This window comes from Pangasianodon hypophthalmus, chromosome 4 (assembly GCF_027358585.1).
Source record: "Pangasianodon hypophthalmus isolate fPanHyp1 chromosome 4, fPanHyp1.pri, whole genome shotgun sequence".
Classification (NCBI taxonomy): domain Eukaryota; kingdom Metazoa; phylum Chordata; class Actinopteri; order Siluriformes; family Pangasiidae; genus Pangasianodon; species Pangasianodon hypophthalmus.
The window spans coordinates 3,129,111-3,144,725 of NC_069713.1; the positions used below are offsets into that span (position 1 = coordinate 3,129,111).

General features: G+C 40.9%; 6 non-coding genes across 6 annotated transcripts; 4 read left to right on the forward strand and 2 right to left on the reverse strand.

The window, feature by feature from the left end:
- Nucleotides 1-4,956: 4,956 nt before the first annotated feature.
- Nucleotides 4,957-5,029, forward strand: trnav-aac (transfer RNA valine (anticodon AAC)). The gene has a single exon. It is a non-coding gene; the product is annotated as a tRNA-Val (tRNA).
- A 2,634-nt stretch (nt 5,030-7,663) lies between these two features.
- On the forward strand, nt 7,664-7,736 carry trnav-aac (transfer RNA valine (anticodon AAC)). Its single transcript has one exon. It is a non-coding gene; the product is annotated as a tRNA-Val (tRNA).
- A 1,933-nt stretch (nt 7,737-9,669) lies between these two features.
- On the forward strand, nt 9,670-9,742 carry trnav-aac (transfer RNA valine (anticodon AAC)). Its single transcript has one exon. It is a non-coding gene; the product is annotated as a tRNA-Val (tRNA).
- A 490-nt stretch (nt 9,743-10,232) lies between these two features.
- trnag-ucc (transfer RNA glycine (anticodon UCC)) lies at nt 10,233-10,304 on the reverse strand. Its single transcript has one exon. It is a non-coding gene; the product is annotated as a tRNA-Gly (tRNA).
- A 3,539-nt stretch (nt 10,305-13,843) lies between these two features.
- On the forward strand, nt 13,844-13,916 carry trnav-aac (transfer RNA valine (anticodon AAC)). Its single transcript has one exon. It is a non-coding gene; the product is annotated as a tRNA-Val (tRNA).
- A 479-nt stretch (nt 13,917-14,395) lies between these two features.
- trnag-ucc (transfer RNA glycine (anticodon UCC)) lies at nt 14,396-14,467 on the reverse strand. Its single transcript has one exon. It is a non-coding gene; the product is annotated as a tRNA-Gly (tRNA).
- Nucleotides 14,468-15,615: the final 1,148 nt, after the last annotated feature.

A 15,615-nucleotide genomic window follows, 5' to 3' on the forward strand; every position in this document is an offset into this window, starting at 1 on the left:
ATAACAGATAATACACTTAATCCCTCCAAGATATTAGAAGACATAATCCAATTTAAAGACCAGAAAAAAATAATTTCCAAATTAGACAAATTACTAGTCAATATAGATAGCACCATATACGTCCGTAAAATTAAATGGAATCGTGACCTTTCCAACTCTCCCACATTTGATTTCTGGACAGATATCTGTAAAAATACATTCACAGTGACAACAAATACTAACTTACAGCTCATCCAGTACAAAATCATTCATAGAATACATATTACACAATAGAAAAAAAATACAAAATGGGATTAGTCGATACTGACATCTGCTCACAATGTACCATGGTCGTCTCAGATAATTATTTACACGCAATTTGGGTGTGTCCACCAGTCCAAAAAATTTTGGTTGTCAGTCGTACAAAAACTTTCAGCTATCATGAGCTGTGAAATCCCCCATCTCCATCCCTGCTTGGAGACCTCACACTGGTCAACATACCAGCCAAACACAAGTATAGTTTGCTGATTTCTTTAACCATCACCAAAAAAGCAGTTCTTCAAAACTGGAAGTCAAACTGCTTACTTATTTTAAATCAGTGGAATAATCTATTAATAGAGTATACACCGATCAGCCATAACAATAAACCACCTGCCTAATATTGTGTAAGTCCCCTTGTGCTGCCAAAACAGCTCTGACCCATCAAGTCATGGACTCAACTGATGGTGTGAAGGTGTGCTGTGGTATTTGGTAACAAGACGTTAGCAGCAGATCCTTTAAGTCCAGTATGTTGTGCGGTGGGGCCTCCATGGATCGGACTTGTTTGTACAGCACATCCCACAGATGCTCAATCGGATTGAGATCTGGGGAATCTGGAGGCCAAATCAACACCTTGAACCCTTTGTCATGTTCCTCAAACCATTCCTGAACAATTCGTGCAGTGTGGCAGGGCACATTATCCTGCTGAAAGAGGCCACTGCCATTAGGGAATACCGTTGCCATGAAGGGGTGTACTTGGTCTGCAGCAATGTTTAGGTAGGTGGTACGTGTCAAAGTAACATCTACATGAATACCAGGACCCAAGGTTTCCCAGCAGAACATTGCCCAGAGCATCACACTGCCTCTGCCGGCTTACCTTCTTCCCATAGTGCATCCTGGTGCCATCTCTTCCCCAGGTAAGCGACCCACCGGCACCCGGTCGTCCACATGATGTAAAAGAAATTCATCAGATCAGGCCACCTTCTTCCACTGCTCCATGGTCCAGTTCTTATGCTCATGTGCCCATTGTAGGCACTTTCTGCAGGTGACAGGGGTCAGGGGTCAGCATGGTCACTCTGACTGGTCTGTGGCTCCATACACAGCAAGCTGCAATGCACTGTGTGTACTGACACCTTTCTATCATAGCCAGCTTTAACTCATTCAGCAATTTGTGCTACAGTAGCTCTTCTGTGAGATCAGACCAGATGGGCCTTCACTCCCCACACGCATCAGTGAGCCTTGAGTGCCCATGACCCTGTCGCCGGTTCCCCGGTTGACCATCCTTGGACCACTTAAGGTAGGTACTAAACACTGCATCCTGGGAACACCCCACAAGACCTGCCGTTTTGGAGATGCTCTGAGCCAGTCGTCTAGCCATCACAATTTGGCCCTTGTCAAAGTCACTCAGATCCTTACACTTGCCCATTTTTCCTGCTTCCAAAACATCAACTTCCAGAACTGACTGTTCACTTGCTGACAATATATCCCACTTGATGCCACGTACATCCCTTATTATTATTATTATTATTATTATTATTATTATTATTATTATATTTTAGTTACTTTTTTCCTCTTTCCCCTTTAACTTTACTCTTCCAGTAATAGGATATTATATTGCTTCATTGTTTGCTTATTTGTTCTTGTGTTTGTTCACCTCATTAATTATTATTGATGTTATCAATATTATTATTCTTGTTACGGAGGCTGCTGCTGTGCCTACCATTGTTATTAACATTGTTATTATGATATTTAGTTATTATTATTAGCCTATCGCTCTAATTTTTTTCCCTGTTTAAATATGCAAGTTGATTGATGCCTTAAGGCTCATTAAGCAAATCTTTTGGCCTAGTCTTGTACCTCTGGTGGGCTGTGGTGAGATGGGCCCCCCTGGGGTACTGGGGTGGGTGATGCTGTGGAGTGAGCCCTGGATGCCCACACCTTGCCTCCACTTGATCTTCTGCCCTGACTGGACCAACTCCATATTGCACAACTCACTTCTTTTAATGCATCGCATTAGTCCATATGTCATTAGAGTACTTACATATGAACTTCTAATATAGACACAAACAGACAAAAATGGTGGATGCTGGGTGTGCCCTGGGCCTGGCAGCTTCTTTTCATGACAGACTCCATCAGATTCATTCATTCATTCATTCATTCATTCATTCATTTATTTATTTTATTTTATTTTATTTTATTTTATTTTATTTTATTTTATTTTATTTTATTTTATTTTATTTTATTTTATTTTATTTCTTTTTTCTCTCTCTTTTTCCCACTCAATTGTAATAACTATGGCTATTTTTATTGCTTTTTTTTGTTTGTTTCATACCGATATCCATACAATTGCCCACACTTACATATACACACACACACACACCCTGAACCATTAACTACAGTATGCCCCCAATCATTAAATGCATACAAACTGCACATCAACAACTTTAACACCTACAATCATAATGAAATTTTTGTCTCATCTTTTTGTCTTTTGTCTTTTCTGTACTCTGTCACTTGTTGGTTCCCTGTCTTCCTCACAGTAACACAAATACAAGACAAAAAAAAAAAAAAAAAGGATAGATGGCTATATACATACAAATACATACATACAAAAGATATGCATATTCTGAATGCATTTACAAAGATCATTATTGCTATATCAGTATATGCACCATTTTGTCTGTTTATACTTACATACAATGCTGAGGAACATCAGTGAAACAAGTTAGTTCCTCTTTTGATTTACATTATAGCAGCTATAAAGAGTCGTTCCCTCACCTGCCTCGCTTTTCTCGCTATTAAATTTCTTAAGGCAAAAAAAATGCAGCTTGTCATGCTACTAAGAAACCGCAATGTGTAAACTCCTCTGTGCTGAAGATGTCGTAAAACTTCAGAGTTTTACCTCTGTCTGAAAATAAATTAAATGAAAATAATGAAAAAAACAGACATATAAACAGAAGTTTCTTGTGGAATTTCATGTATAAATTGTTCCCTTGTTTCAATCTACAGGACAAATTCTGATACACCAACACTCATAGGCAGAACAAGTTGGGATCAAATTACCCATATGGATGTGCAAACCAAGTATGCAGTTGATGAGGATTTTATACTTTGTGTGGTAAATGAAGAAATTCCATATGGCATGCAGTCAGGATTCTTTCTGGGGACTGTGCAGTTTGTTGATATTTGAAAGGACAGGCTCATAGATTTTTTTTTTTTTTTAATTCCTGCTTTTCAAAGTTCTAACTATGCATAAATGTCTTTTGGTTCGCTGGTGCAAGCCACTCATTGAAAAAAGAAAGAGGGGTTAAATTTATGTTATTTATCAGGTGGAAAATTATGTCAGTCCGAATCACAAAAAACCACATACAATGCAAGTGGAAAGCAGAAACAGTTCTCACAAGCATGCAGAGAAGCCTCTCTGCAGACTGGATGCCCATATAGTTGGTTCCTCCCTGCTCTGTTGTTCCACTGCCTGTCCAGGCAGCACTTAAACTTCCAAGCCACAGGCCTAGTGTTGGAATCAAACCCCAGCCAACTGCATGGAAGGCAGCTATGCTCACCACAATACCACCAACACGATATGCAACCTTTAGGCTCTACTGTGTGAATGTTCAAGCAAGTTCTTTTCGCTTCCCCAGAACTCAGGTAGCAGCAATAAGCGACCAGCTGTCATCTCTGCAGTATCAGGTCCTGTAGGAACTGCCCGAAAGTGAAGCCCCAAATGTGACTGGAACTGTTTTGGTACAGTAGTGGTCGTCGTGTTCACCTACGTGCAAAAGGTCTTCCGTCCAAAACAGGACGGGAGCAGTTTAGCCTCCTTTGTGCTTTTGCAGCAAGGCAGATAACAGCTGCTTACAAGAAATCAGGGAGTCTCTGCTTTTCCATTGAATGTGGAAGCGTGGCGCATTTGTTGCCCAAGAAGACAAGAGCATTGATGCGTTCGACTTGAGGATGCAACCTGTAATTCCCCACATCCAACCAGGAAAAGCTAAACAAAGTGGCACTGACCTTGGAATGCGTTAGACTATATAAGCAAGTATTTGCTTTAGATCCATCAACATATAGACTTATTTGCTTATTAAATCTAAAACTCTGACTAGACAGTTGGATGTCTGAGGAAAACTTACAGCGCTCATCACAGTTTGCACTCTAGCTTCTGGCTAACCATAGACGAACATGGATGCACGCCTGTTTTTTTTATTTAGACGTGAACCTAAAATGCAAGTGGAAAGCAGAAAGAGTTCACACAGAGAAGCCACTCTGCAGACAGGATGCCCAAGCAGGTGATTTTTCATATAGTTGATTCCTTCCCACTCTGCTGTTCCACTGCCTGTCCACACAGCACCTTAACATCCAGGCTAATGGCCTTGCATTAGCCAGGAATCAAACCCAGGTCAACTGCTTGGAAGGAAGCTATGCTCACCACTATACCACCAACGCCATGCCAAACCTTCAGGCTCTGCTGAGCAAATGTTCAAGCATGTTCTTTTCGCTTCCCCAGAACCAAGGCAACAGCTAGCCAGCAGGCATGCTGTGGTTTCTGTAGTGTAGTGGTTATCACATTCGCCTAACACTCAAAAGGTCCCCGGCCCAAAACTGGGCAGAAACAGACTTTGTTACTTGAGCTTTGCAGAGGCTGAGTATCGAGTGCGGGTGTCTGCAGCAGCCGCTCCTTTAGGAACAAACCCAGATTGAGACCCTGCCGTGAATTGCCTAGTTTCTGTAGTGTAGTGGTTATCGCATTCACCTAACATGTGAAAGGTCCCTGGTTCGAGACCAGGCTGAAACAAGCTGAGCCTTTTGAGCTTTGCTGCAATAAGCAACCTGCGATCATCTCTGTAGCATCAGGTCCTGTAGGCACAGCCCAAAAGTGAAGCCCTGGAACATTTTCGGTACCTATCTAAACATTGTTGAAGTACATCTCTTCATGGCAACAGTATTCCCTAATGGCAGTGGCATCTTTCAGCAGGATAATGCGCCCTGCCACACTGCAAAAATTGTTCATGAATGGATTGAGGAACCTGACAAAGAGTTCAAGGTGTTGACTTGGCCTCCAGATTCCCCAGATCTCAATCCGATCAAGCAGCTGTGGGATGTGCTGGACAAACAAGTCTGATCCATGGAGGCCCCACCTCACAACTTACAGGACTTAAAGCATTCATTTCTGTTTCATTTACTTTATTTAATCTTTATTTTAACTTTTTTATGCCATTGGTTCTCAAAATGGGTCCATGATATATAGTATACATTTAAATATTGAGCTTAATATTTGTATAGATTTTGCAGGGGATCAAAACATCATGTAATATCCTCTAATCAAGGTGGGCAGACTTTACCTAAGCATATACTGTGAGAGAGAGAGAGAGAGAGAGAGAGAGAGGAAATTGCACCCCCTGCTGCACACAGTCTGAAATATAACCATATCTTATTTTATAGCATATCCCTTTTGCATTACCTTATTACCATAACTAGTGATATTAACCATAAATTTAATCCTACATATCAGTCAAAATGTACAGTAAGGACCAAAAAATTCATTCAGAGTACATCTTTAAGAGCTGTTTTTATTTCAGCAATTCTTCACATTTCCCTCTTCAGTCAAATGACGCAGAATGTAAAAACATAGTAACGTTACAGTGTGGATGAAACTTATAGATAAAGTGCAGTGATATTTTTTCTAAGAAATTCTACTGCTTTACCTTGGTTAATATGACACATACTTAAAAATCTAAATCTGTTCTACAAAATAAATACGCTAAATGGGCCTCCATGTTATTGCGTTTCTGCATGTGTGTTATACATGTAGGTGTGTATGTATCTATGTGGTCTTGTGTGTGTCTCTTCAGCTTCTCTTTAGCATCTCCACTTGTCTCTCGAGTGCCTCATGCTCATCCACTGTGTCCTCAAGGTCCTGTAGAAGTGTGGGGTTTCCCAGCAGGCCACAGTCCTGCCGCTTACGCAGGTTGTCGAAGCGCAGGATGTCCCGTGCCTGCATGGTCTGCGTCAGAGCTTCCTGCTCTTGCAGCACCAAGGCATCCAGCTCATTAAAACGCACTCGCTTTGCCTGGTTCTCCACCTGAATGAACCTCAACTTCTCTTTCACGTGCATCAGAATCTGAGAAGGGACACACACATACAAACACACACACAAAACGCAATATTGAAACTGATACACTATATGCCCAAATGTGTGTGAACACCTGACCATCACACCTATATGTGGTTTTCCCCCAAACTGTTGCCACAAAGTTGGAAGCATACAATTATCTACAATGTCTTTGTATGTTGTAGCATTACAATTTCCCTTCACTGAAACTAAAAGGCCCAAACCTGTTCCAAGCATGACAATGAGCCTGTGCACAAAGCGAGCTCCATGAAGACATGGTGTGTGAAGGTTGGAGTGGAAGAACTCGAGTGTCCTGCACAGAGCCCTGACTTCAACCCCACTGAACACCTTTGGGATGAACTGGAACACCGTCTGCACCCCAGACCTCCTCGACATCCCAACATCAGCGCCTGATCTCACTAATGCTCTTGCAGCTGAATAACACAAATCCCCACAGCCACAATTATAACAGCAAAGGAGGGACTAATTCATGTCAGTGCCCATGATTTTGGAACAGGCAATCAGATTGGCTTCCACACAGAGCATACATATCCATGCACTTGTTTACAGCAGGAAAACAAATTTTAGAACACTGTGACACAGTGAGCTTTGTGAAACAACATCTAATCATTGGACTGAAAAAAATCAAAGAAAAAATAGAAAAAAATGTATCATAATCAGTAAGTGATTATGGTCAATCTTGCATGTTTGCTGAATGGTTCCTCCAATATTATTTTGAATAATAACCTGCTAAATGATAAATATAAACAAGTAAATAAATGACAAATTTAGACGCCAGCCATTGTTTGCACTCTGTACAGTAGTAAGTGTCTGAAAAGAGGAGAAATCTCTGACTCATTTGAACTCGTAAGTGTGAATGCAGTGTTCAGTGGTTATTTCAGAAGAGGGAAGACATTGTGTTTGTATTACTTTTGTATTAGCGTCAAGAGAGAAAATTGGAGCAGAGAGAGGCGCGTGTATAAATGGTACGGGATTGTGGAAAGACAAAAGGGTCATATTTCTCCATGAAACACTGACATCAGGTATTAAAATCCAACTTGAGTGGTCGGTGGTCATGTGGATGTTCTTTTCTCTTCCCCAGAACTCAAGTAACAAGTAGCCGACAGACACGCAGTGGTTTCTGTACTGTAGTGGTTATCACGTTCGCCTCACATGCGAAAGGTTTCCGGTCGAAAACTGGGCAGAAACAGACTTTGTGCTTGAGCTTTGCAGAGGCTGAGTGTTGAGTGTGGCTGTCTGCAGCAGCCGCTCCTCTAGGAACAAGCCTAGATTGAGAGCCTGAGGCATCTTCGTATAGTTTCTGTAGTGTAGTGGTTATCACGTTCACCTAACGTGCGAAAGGCCCCCAGTTCGAAACTGGGCAGAAATAAGCTGGCATTATTGCGCTTTGCTGCAATAAGCAACCGGCTGTCATCTCTGTAGTATCAGGGCCTGGAGGAAGAGCCCGAACGTGAGGGCCTGAACATGTTCGCCTATGTGCAAAAGGTCCATTGTTAAAAGTGCTATACAAATAATTGAATTGAACTGAATAGCTTGACTGTAGCTTACCTATTTGAAAATATAAGCAGCTCGTAGCTTGAAAATCTACAGTTTCAAAGTCGCTTCCACAACACTGGGGTGTCTATCAGTCATACTACACAGGTATTTTTGTTTTAAAACACTTCCAGTCAATTCAATAGACAAGAGTGTCGTAGTCTGTAGCCTTTTACTTGGCAAATTTAAGTATCACAAAAGGACAATGTCTTTAACCTACCATTTAAAAATTAAACACACTGGTGTGAAAACTGCTGTTGTGAGTCAAGGACTGCTCCAGACTGCAATGGGATTGACGGGTGAGTACTGGCCGCCATTTATCAACCACGCATTACAGACAGTTTATGGACAACTGTTATGTTGTTGCACTGATTGAATGTTATTGCACAGTTTTAAGAGTAAGAGTAAGACATTCCTTTATTTGTCCCGCAGTGGGGAAATTGCATTTAGCAACAGCAGGGGTACAAGAAAGAGTATGCAGCCAAATACAAGAGCACAAGTTATTGTTTTTCCATATGGCATGCACTCAGGATTATTTCTGGGAAGTGTGCATTTTGGGGTTATTTGTAGGGACAAACTTATTGGTTTTTTGTGTGGTTTTTTTTGTTTGTTTGTTTGTTTGTTTGTTTTTAATTTCTGCTTTTCTTATGCATAAATGTCTTTGGGTTTGCTGGTGCAAGCCACTCATTAAAAAAGAAAGAGTTAAATTTATGTTATTTATATAGTACTTTTAATTTACATTCAGATGCATTGCCAGACTAAAAGTATTTCAATGATAATTATAAAGCTGAGCCATCTATTAGGTTAAGTGCAACACACTGTTCACACTCTGCCTCAGGAAAGCTGCAATGTTGCCAATTTAGAGACTTTGTTGGTAGAGTTGGAAACTTTTAGACCTCTATAGTGACCTTATTTAAAAAAAAAAAAAAAGAAAAAGAGCCTAGTGCCTTTTTGAGCAGACGTCAGCAACAATCCTGCTTTTGATACAGATTTGTGTATGACGTCATTGTGTGTTGGCAGTTGTTAGTTTGAATTCACAAAGGTGAATATAGTGTTCACCGGTTATTTTGGAAGAATTAAAGCTTAATGGTGGAATACATATCCATTTCTTGTATCAGGTAAGTAAATTCTAAGTTGTTTTTTAAAACTTAAGTTCTATATTTAAAGTTATATTCGCACTCTGAGTAATTCACCCACCCTGTTGGGTTTTATGCTAAGTATGAGAAAACTAGCCAGCTATTAGTCAAATACATTTTAAGTTCATAGCTTAAAGTTCACATTCCAAATGTGTTTTTAGTGAATTCTGTTATTTAATTTCCGTAGTTCCTGTAAGATATTTTTACTGCTGTGTATAATGTTGTAACACTACAAATTTGATGCATGGCTAATCTGTTAAGTGTTTTTTTTTTCGTTTGAAAATTTAGACGCCAGCTATTGTTTGCACTGTGTACAGTAGTAAGCATCTGGAAAGAGGAGAAATCTCTGACTTATTTGAACTCGTAAGTGTGAATGCAGTATTCAGTGGTTATTTCAGAAGAGGGAAGACATTGTGTTTGTATTACTTTTGTATTAGCGTAAAGAGAGAAAATTGGAGCAGAGAGAGGCGCGTGTATGAATTGCACAGGATTGTGGAAAGCCAAAAGGCTCACATTTCTCCACAAAACACTGACACCAGGTATTAAAATCCATCTCGAGTGATCCTACGACATGGAGACGTTCTTTTCTCTTCCCCAAAACCCAGGGATCAGCTAGCCGGGTGGCTTGTTGTAGTTTCTGTAGTGTAGTGGTTATCACGTTCGCCTCACACGCGAAAGGTCCCCGGTTCGAAACCGGGCAGAAACAAACTGGTCCTTTTGAGCTTCACTGCAATAAGCGACCAGCTGTCATCTCTGTAGTATCAGGTCCTGTAGGAACAGCCCGAAAGTGAGGCACTGAACGTGACTGGAACAGTTTCGGTACATTAGTGGGCGTCATGTTCGAAAGGTCTTCTGTCCAAAAGCGGGCGGGAGTGGTTTCCCCTCCTTTGTGCTTTTGCAGCATGGCAGATAACAGCTGCTTACAAGACATCAGGAACTCTGCTTTTCCATTGAATGTGGAAGCGTGGTGCTTTTGTTGCCCAAGAAGACAAGAGCATTGATTGATTGATCATGGGTCGAACGTGCCGAGGTGGAAAACAACGTAATTCTGAATCGCTAACAACCAATGCAAGTGGAAAGCAGGAAGAGTTGCTGCAAGCATGCAGAGTGGATGCTGAAGCAGGTGATTTTCATATAGTTGATTCCTCTCTGCTCTGTTGTTCCACACAGCACTTGCATGTACAGGCTAAAGGTCCTGCATTGGCCGGGAATCGAACCCGGGTCAACTGCTTGGAAGGCAGCTATGCTCACCACTATACCACCAATGCTCTACTGAGCAAATGTTCAAGCATGTTCTTTTCTCTTCCCCAGAACCCAGGCAGCAGCTAGGTGACAGGTATGTTGTTGTTTCTGTAGTGTAGTGGTTATCATGTTTATCTCACCGCGGTTTGAATCCCACCTTGGCGAAAACCTGATCTTTACTTCTTTTTAATGTAGAGTCCCTAAAATATGATAAACATATTAAAACAATATGAAGTACAAAAATAAGTCATTTGCTAAGAGTTTTCTTTGCGTAAGGTGTGCAAAATGTAAAAATTATCATTAATAAACAATTATCGATGGGGGCGTCGTCATTAGTAGTTAATGTTTCAGATATTTATATATTTATATTTACAATGAAAACACCATACAACATTTTAATGTTTTGATCATGTTTTAGTATATTTTTATTGTATTGTATGTTGCGTAGTTATAATATGTAACCTTTTTAAAGAGACATTTTCAACATTTACTATTTTTATACACTTTCAATGCGTAAAATTATCTGTTAAAGGAGAAGTTCGTCAAAATTAAAATAACTTTCTAAAGAATATATACAGAATGTGTTATAGTAAGGTGTTGAAAATGTATTGTAAATAAGGACTAAGAGTTTTAAGAAATTTATAAATACAAGCAAGATAAAACACATTCATAAATACACAAGACAAATAATTAAAAAAAATAAGGCCAAACTTCTCTCCTGTGTCCCTGCTGGAGGTATGCAAGGCTGGATATTTGGGCTGCCCTGTCACTCTCACAGAGGACCCGTTTAACTCCATCATTAACACAGGTTGAAACACTGCAGGTAGGATGTGTCACGGTTGCTTGAGGTTCACCAGCCGCTGATAATTCCAGCGTGCCACTCCAGTCATTCCCTGTGCCTGGAACAGCTCAGGAGAGACACGATTCCCTGTTATCCACTGAGCTTGAAACCCCTCCTGCTGTGAGGTGCCTCTGACAGGGATCCAAATGGGCACAGCAGCTCCTTCACCCTTTACATGATTGAGTTGTAATGTTCCCCCATGTCTGTAAAGAATTCCTTCCTCCACCTCAGGGTCACTCAGGCAGCCTCTAAGGATGTGTATATGCTGAATCCACCAGACCTTTAGCATTGAGGGTTTAAAAAGGAGGATGTTGTTGGGATCCTTTGCGAGATGGAAATGCTGAAGTACCTCTTCCACTCTCTGGACCAGCTCTCTGGGATGTGGAACTTTTGTCCTGCACTCCTCTCTGATATGCTGCTTTGTGGGATTAGCAGGCTCAATACCACAGAATTTGTATGCATTTTTCAATTTCTCTAGGTCACTCTGATCCACTACAGAGAAGGCAGCAGAGAGGAAATGGCAGAAGGAGCTGTACAGAGGATGGTGCTCTGACACACACTCCCTGGTGAGCCGCCGCATACAGTGAAATAAATCCAGTTTTACAATGATGCCCTCATTGTACTTCAGACAAGAGGCACATAAATTCTTGAGGTTCCGTGCGGTAACCTCTGCCACGATAGCTTCAGTGGTCCTCCAGGCATCCCACTGCAAGTGCTCATAAGGTGCTGGGTCCATGACTCTGAAAACAGCACAGCAGTCCCTGAGTACACAAAAGGGAAATAAAAAAATTCAGTTAAATATATTCATTACCTTCGCTTACACTACTTGATGCGATGTGTGATGTGATGTGATGATTCATACCTGTCCACCCACTGGTACTTGGCCTTGGGGATACCAGCAGCACTATAGCGTTTGGCCAGCCCACAGTACATTGACTCTAAGGACTGCTCACTCTCAGACTCATCCAGGTCTCATTCATCACAGCATAGGATGACATTGTGCCAGATGCGAGCGTCACTTTGCTAGCAACTTTGCTTGTGTGATCAGACCTGAACACCTGTCTAAAAGTGCCTTGTAGGACCTGAGTGAGAGCTGCCTCCTGCCGCTGATATTCTTGAAGAAGGCACTCCACCAGATAGTGTGCAGTCACAGACACCCCATGCCACCCATCAGTGTCCTGATAACCCCCAAACGGTGCTGGTGTGTCATCCTTCCTCAGTGCCCCAGTGATAGTCCTCTGTCCATACAGCCCTGCCTCAGCATCCCTGATGTTCTGCACATTGAGCAGGTAGGCCAGGTGGGCTCTTTCATACTTCATGGATAACGCTACAAGGAAACCATGTTCATAGGATGTCTCACCAGTCGTGATCTTGGCCAGAGCCCCAGGGCTTCCATCTCTGTTTTCATATGAAAAATAGCGTCAAGAGAGAAAATTGGAGCAGAGAGAGGCGCGTGTATAAATGGTACGGGATTGTGGAAAATAGCGTCAAGAGATGAAAAATTATTTCTGGGAAGTGTGCAATTTGTGGTTATTTGTAGGGACAGACTCATTGATTTTTTTTTTTTTTTTTTTTTAATTCTTGCTTTTCAAAGTTCTTACCATGCATAAATGTCTTTGGGTTTGCTAGTGCAAGCCACTCATTAAAAAAAGAAAGAGTTAAATTTATGTTATTTATATAGTACTTTTAAATTACATTCAGATGCATTGCCAGACTAAAAGTATTTCAATGATAATTATAAAGCTGAGCCATCTGTTAGGTTAAGTGCAACACACTGTTCACACTCTGCCTCAGGAAAGCTGCAATGTTGCCAATTTAGAGACTTTGTTGGTAGAGTTGGAAACTTTTAGACCCCTATAGTGACCTTATTTAAAAAAAAAAAAAAAAAAAGAGCCTAGTGCCTTTTTGAGCAGACGTCAGCAACAATCCTGCTTTTGATACAGATTTGTGTATGACGTCATTGTGTGTTGGCAGTTGTTAGTTTGAATTCACAAAGGTGAATATAGTGTTCACTGGTTATTTTGGAAGAATTAAAGCTTATTGGCGGAATACATATCCATTTCTTGTATCAGGTAAGTAAATTCTAAGTTGTTTTTTAAACCTTAAGTTCTACATTTAAAGATATATTCGCACTCTGAGTAATTCACCCACCCTGTTGGGTTTTATGCTAAGTATGAGAAAACTAGCCAGCTATTAGTCAAATACATTTTAAGTTCATAGCTTAAAGTTCACATTCCAAATGTGTTTTTAGTGAATTCTGTTATTTAATTTCCGTAGTTCCTGTAAGATATTTTTACTGCTGTGTATAATGTTGTAACACTACAAATTTGATGCAAGGCTAATCTGTTAAGTGTTTTTTTTTTTCATTTGAAAATTTAGACGCCAGCTATTGTTTGCTCTGTGTACAGTAGTAAGCATCTGAAAAGAGGAGAAATCTCTGACTTATTTGAACTCGTAAGTGTGAATGAAGTGTTCAGTGGTTATTTCAGAAGAGGGAAGACATTGTGTTTGTATTACTTTTGTATTAGCGTCAAGAGAGAAAATTGGAGCAGAGAGAGGCGCGTGTATGAATTGCACAGGATTGTGGAAGGCCAAAAGGCTCACATTTCTCCACAAAACACTGACACCAGGTATTAAAATCCATCTCGAGTGATCCTACGACATGGAGATGTTCTTTTCTCTTCCCCAAAACCCAGGGATCAGCTAGCCGGGTGGCTTGTTGTAGTTTCTGTAGTGTAGTGGTTATCACGTTCGCCTAACACGCGAAAGGTCCCCGGTTCGAAACCGGGCAGAAACAAACTGATCCTTTTGAGCTTCACTGCAATAAGCGACCAGCTGTCATCTCTGTAGTATCAGGTCCTGTAGGAACAGCCCGAACATGAGGCCCTGAACGTGACTGGTACAGTAGTGGGCATCATGTTCGAAAGGTCTTCTGTCCAAAAGCGGGCGGGAGTGGTTTCCCCTCCTTTGTGCTTTTGCAGCATGGCAGATAACAGCTGCTTACAAGACATCAGGAACTCTGCTTTTCCATTGAATGTGGAAGCGTGGTGCTTTCGTTGCCCAAGAAGACAAGAGCATTGATTGATTGATCACGGGTCGAACGTGCCGAGGTGGAAAACAACGTAATTCTGAATCGCTAACAACCAATGCAAGTGGAACGCAGGAAGAGTTGTTGCAAGCATGCAGAGTGGATGCTGAAGCAGGTGATTTTCATATAGTTGATTCCTCCCTGCTCTGTTGTTCCACACAGCACTTGCATGTACAGGCTAAAGGTCCTGCATTGGCCGGGAATCGAACCCGGGTCAACTGCTTGGAAGGCAGCTATGCTCACCACTATACCACCAATGCTCTACTGAGTAAATGTTCAAGCATGTTCTTTTCTCTTCCCCAGAACCCAGGCAGCAGCTAGGTGACAGGTATGTTGTTGTTTCTGTAGTGTAGTGGTTATCATGTTTATCTCACATGTGAAGTTCTGTCACACGTAGGTGTCTGGGAGGTGGGTTGGATGAACCTCCCCATAAGAACCGCGGTTTGAATCCCACCTTGGCGAAAACCTGATCTTTACTTCTTTTTAATGTAGAGTCCCTAAAATATGATAAACATATTAAAACAATATGAAGTACAAAAATAAGTCATTTGCTAAGAGTTTTCTTTGCGTAAGGTGTGCAAAATGTAAAAATTATCATTAATAAACAATTATCGATGGGGGCGTCGTCATTAGTAGTTAATGTTTCAGATATTTATATATTTATATTTACAATGAAAACACCATACAACATTTTAATGTTTTGATCATGTTTTAGTATATTTTTATTGTATTGTATGTTGCGTAGTTATAATATGTAACCTTTTTAAAGAGACATTTTCAACATTTACTATTTTAAAAGTGCCTTGTAGGACCTGAGTGAGAGCTGCCTCCTGCCGCTGATATTCTTGAAGAAGGCACTCCACCAGATAGTGTGCAGTCACAGACACCCCACGCCACCCATCAGTGTCCTGATAACCCCCAAACGGTGCTGGTGTGTCATCCTTCCTCAGTGCCCCGGTGATGGTCCTCTGTCCATACAGCCCTGACTCAGCATCCCTGATGTTCTGCACATTGAGCAGGTAGGCCAGGTGGGCTCTTTCATACTTCATGGATAACGCTACAAGGAAACCATGTTCATAGGATGTCTCACCAGTCGTGATCCTGGCCTGACCCCAGGGCTTCCATCTCTGTTTTCAGATATGAAAAATAGCGTCAAGAGATGAAAAATTATTTCTGGAAGTGTGGAATTTGTGGTTATTTGTAGGGACAGACTCATTGATTTTTTATTTTTTTTTTTTTAATTCTTGCTTTTCAAAGTTCTTACCATGCATAAATGTCTTTGGGTTTGCTAGTGCAAGCCACTCATTAAAAAAAGAAAGAGTTAAATTTATGTTATTTATATAGTACTTTTAAATTACATTCAGATGCATTGCCAGACTAAAAGTATTTCAATGATAATTATAAAGCT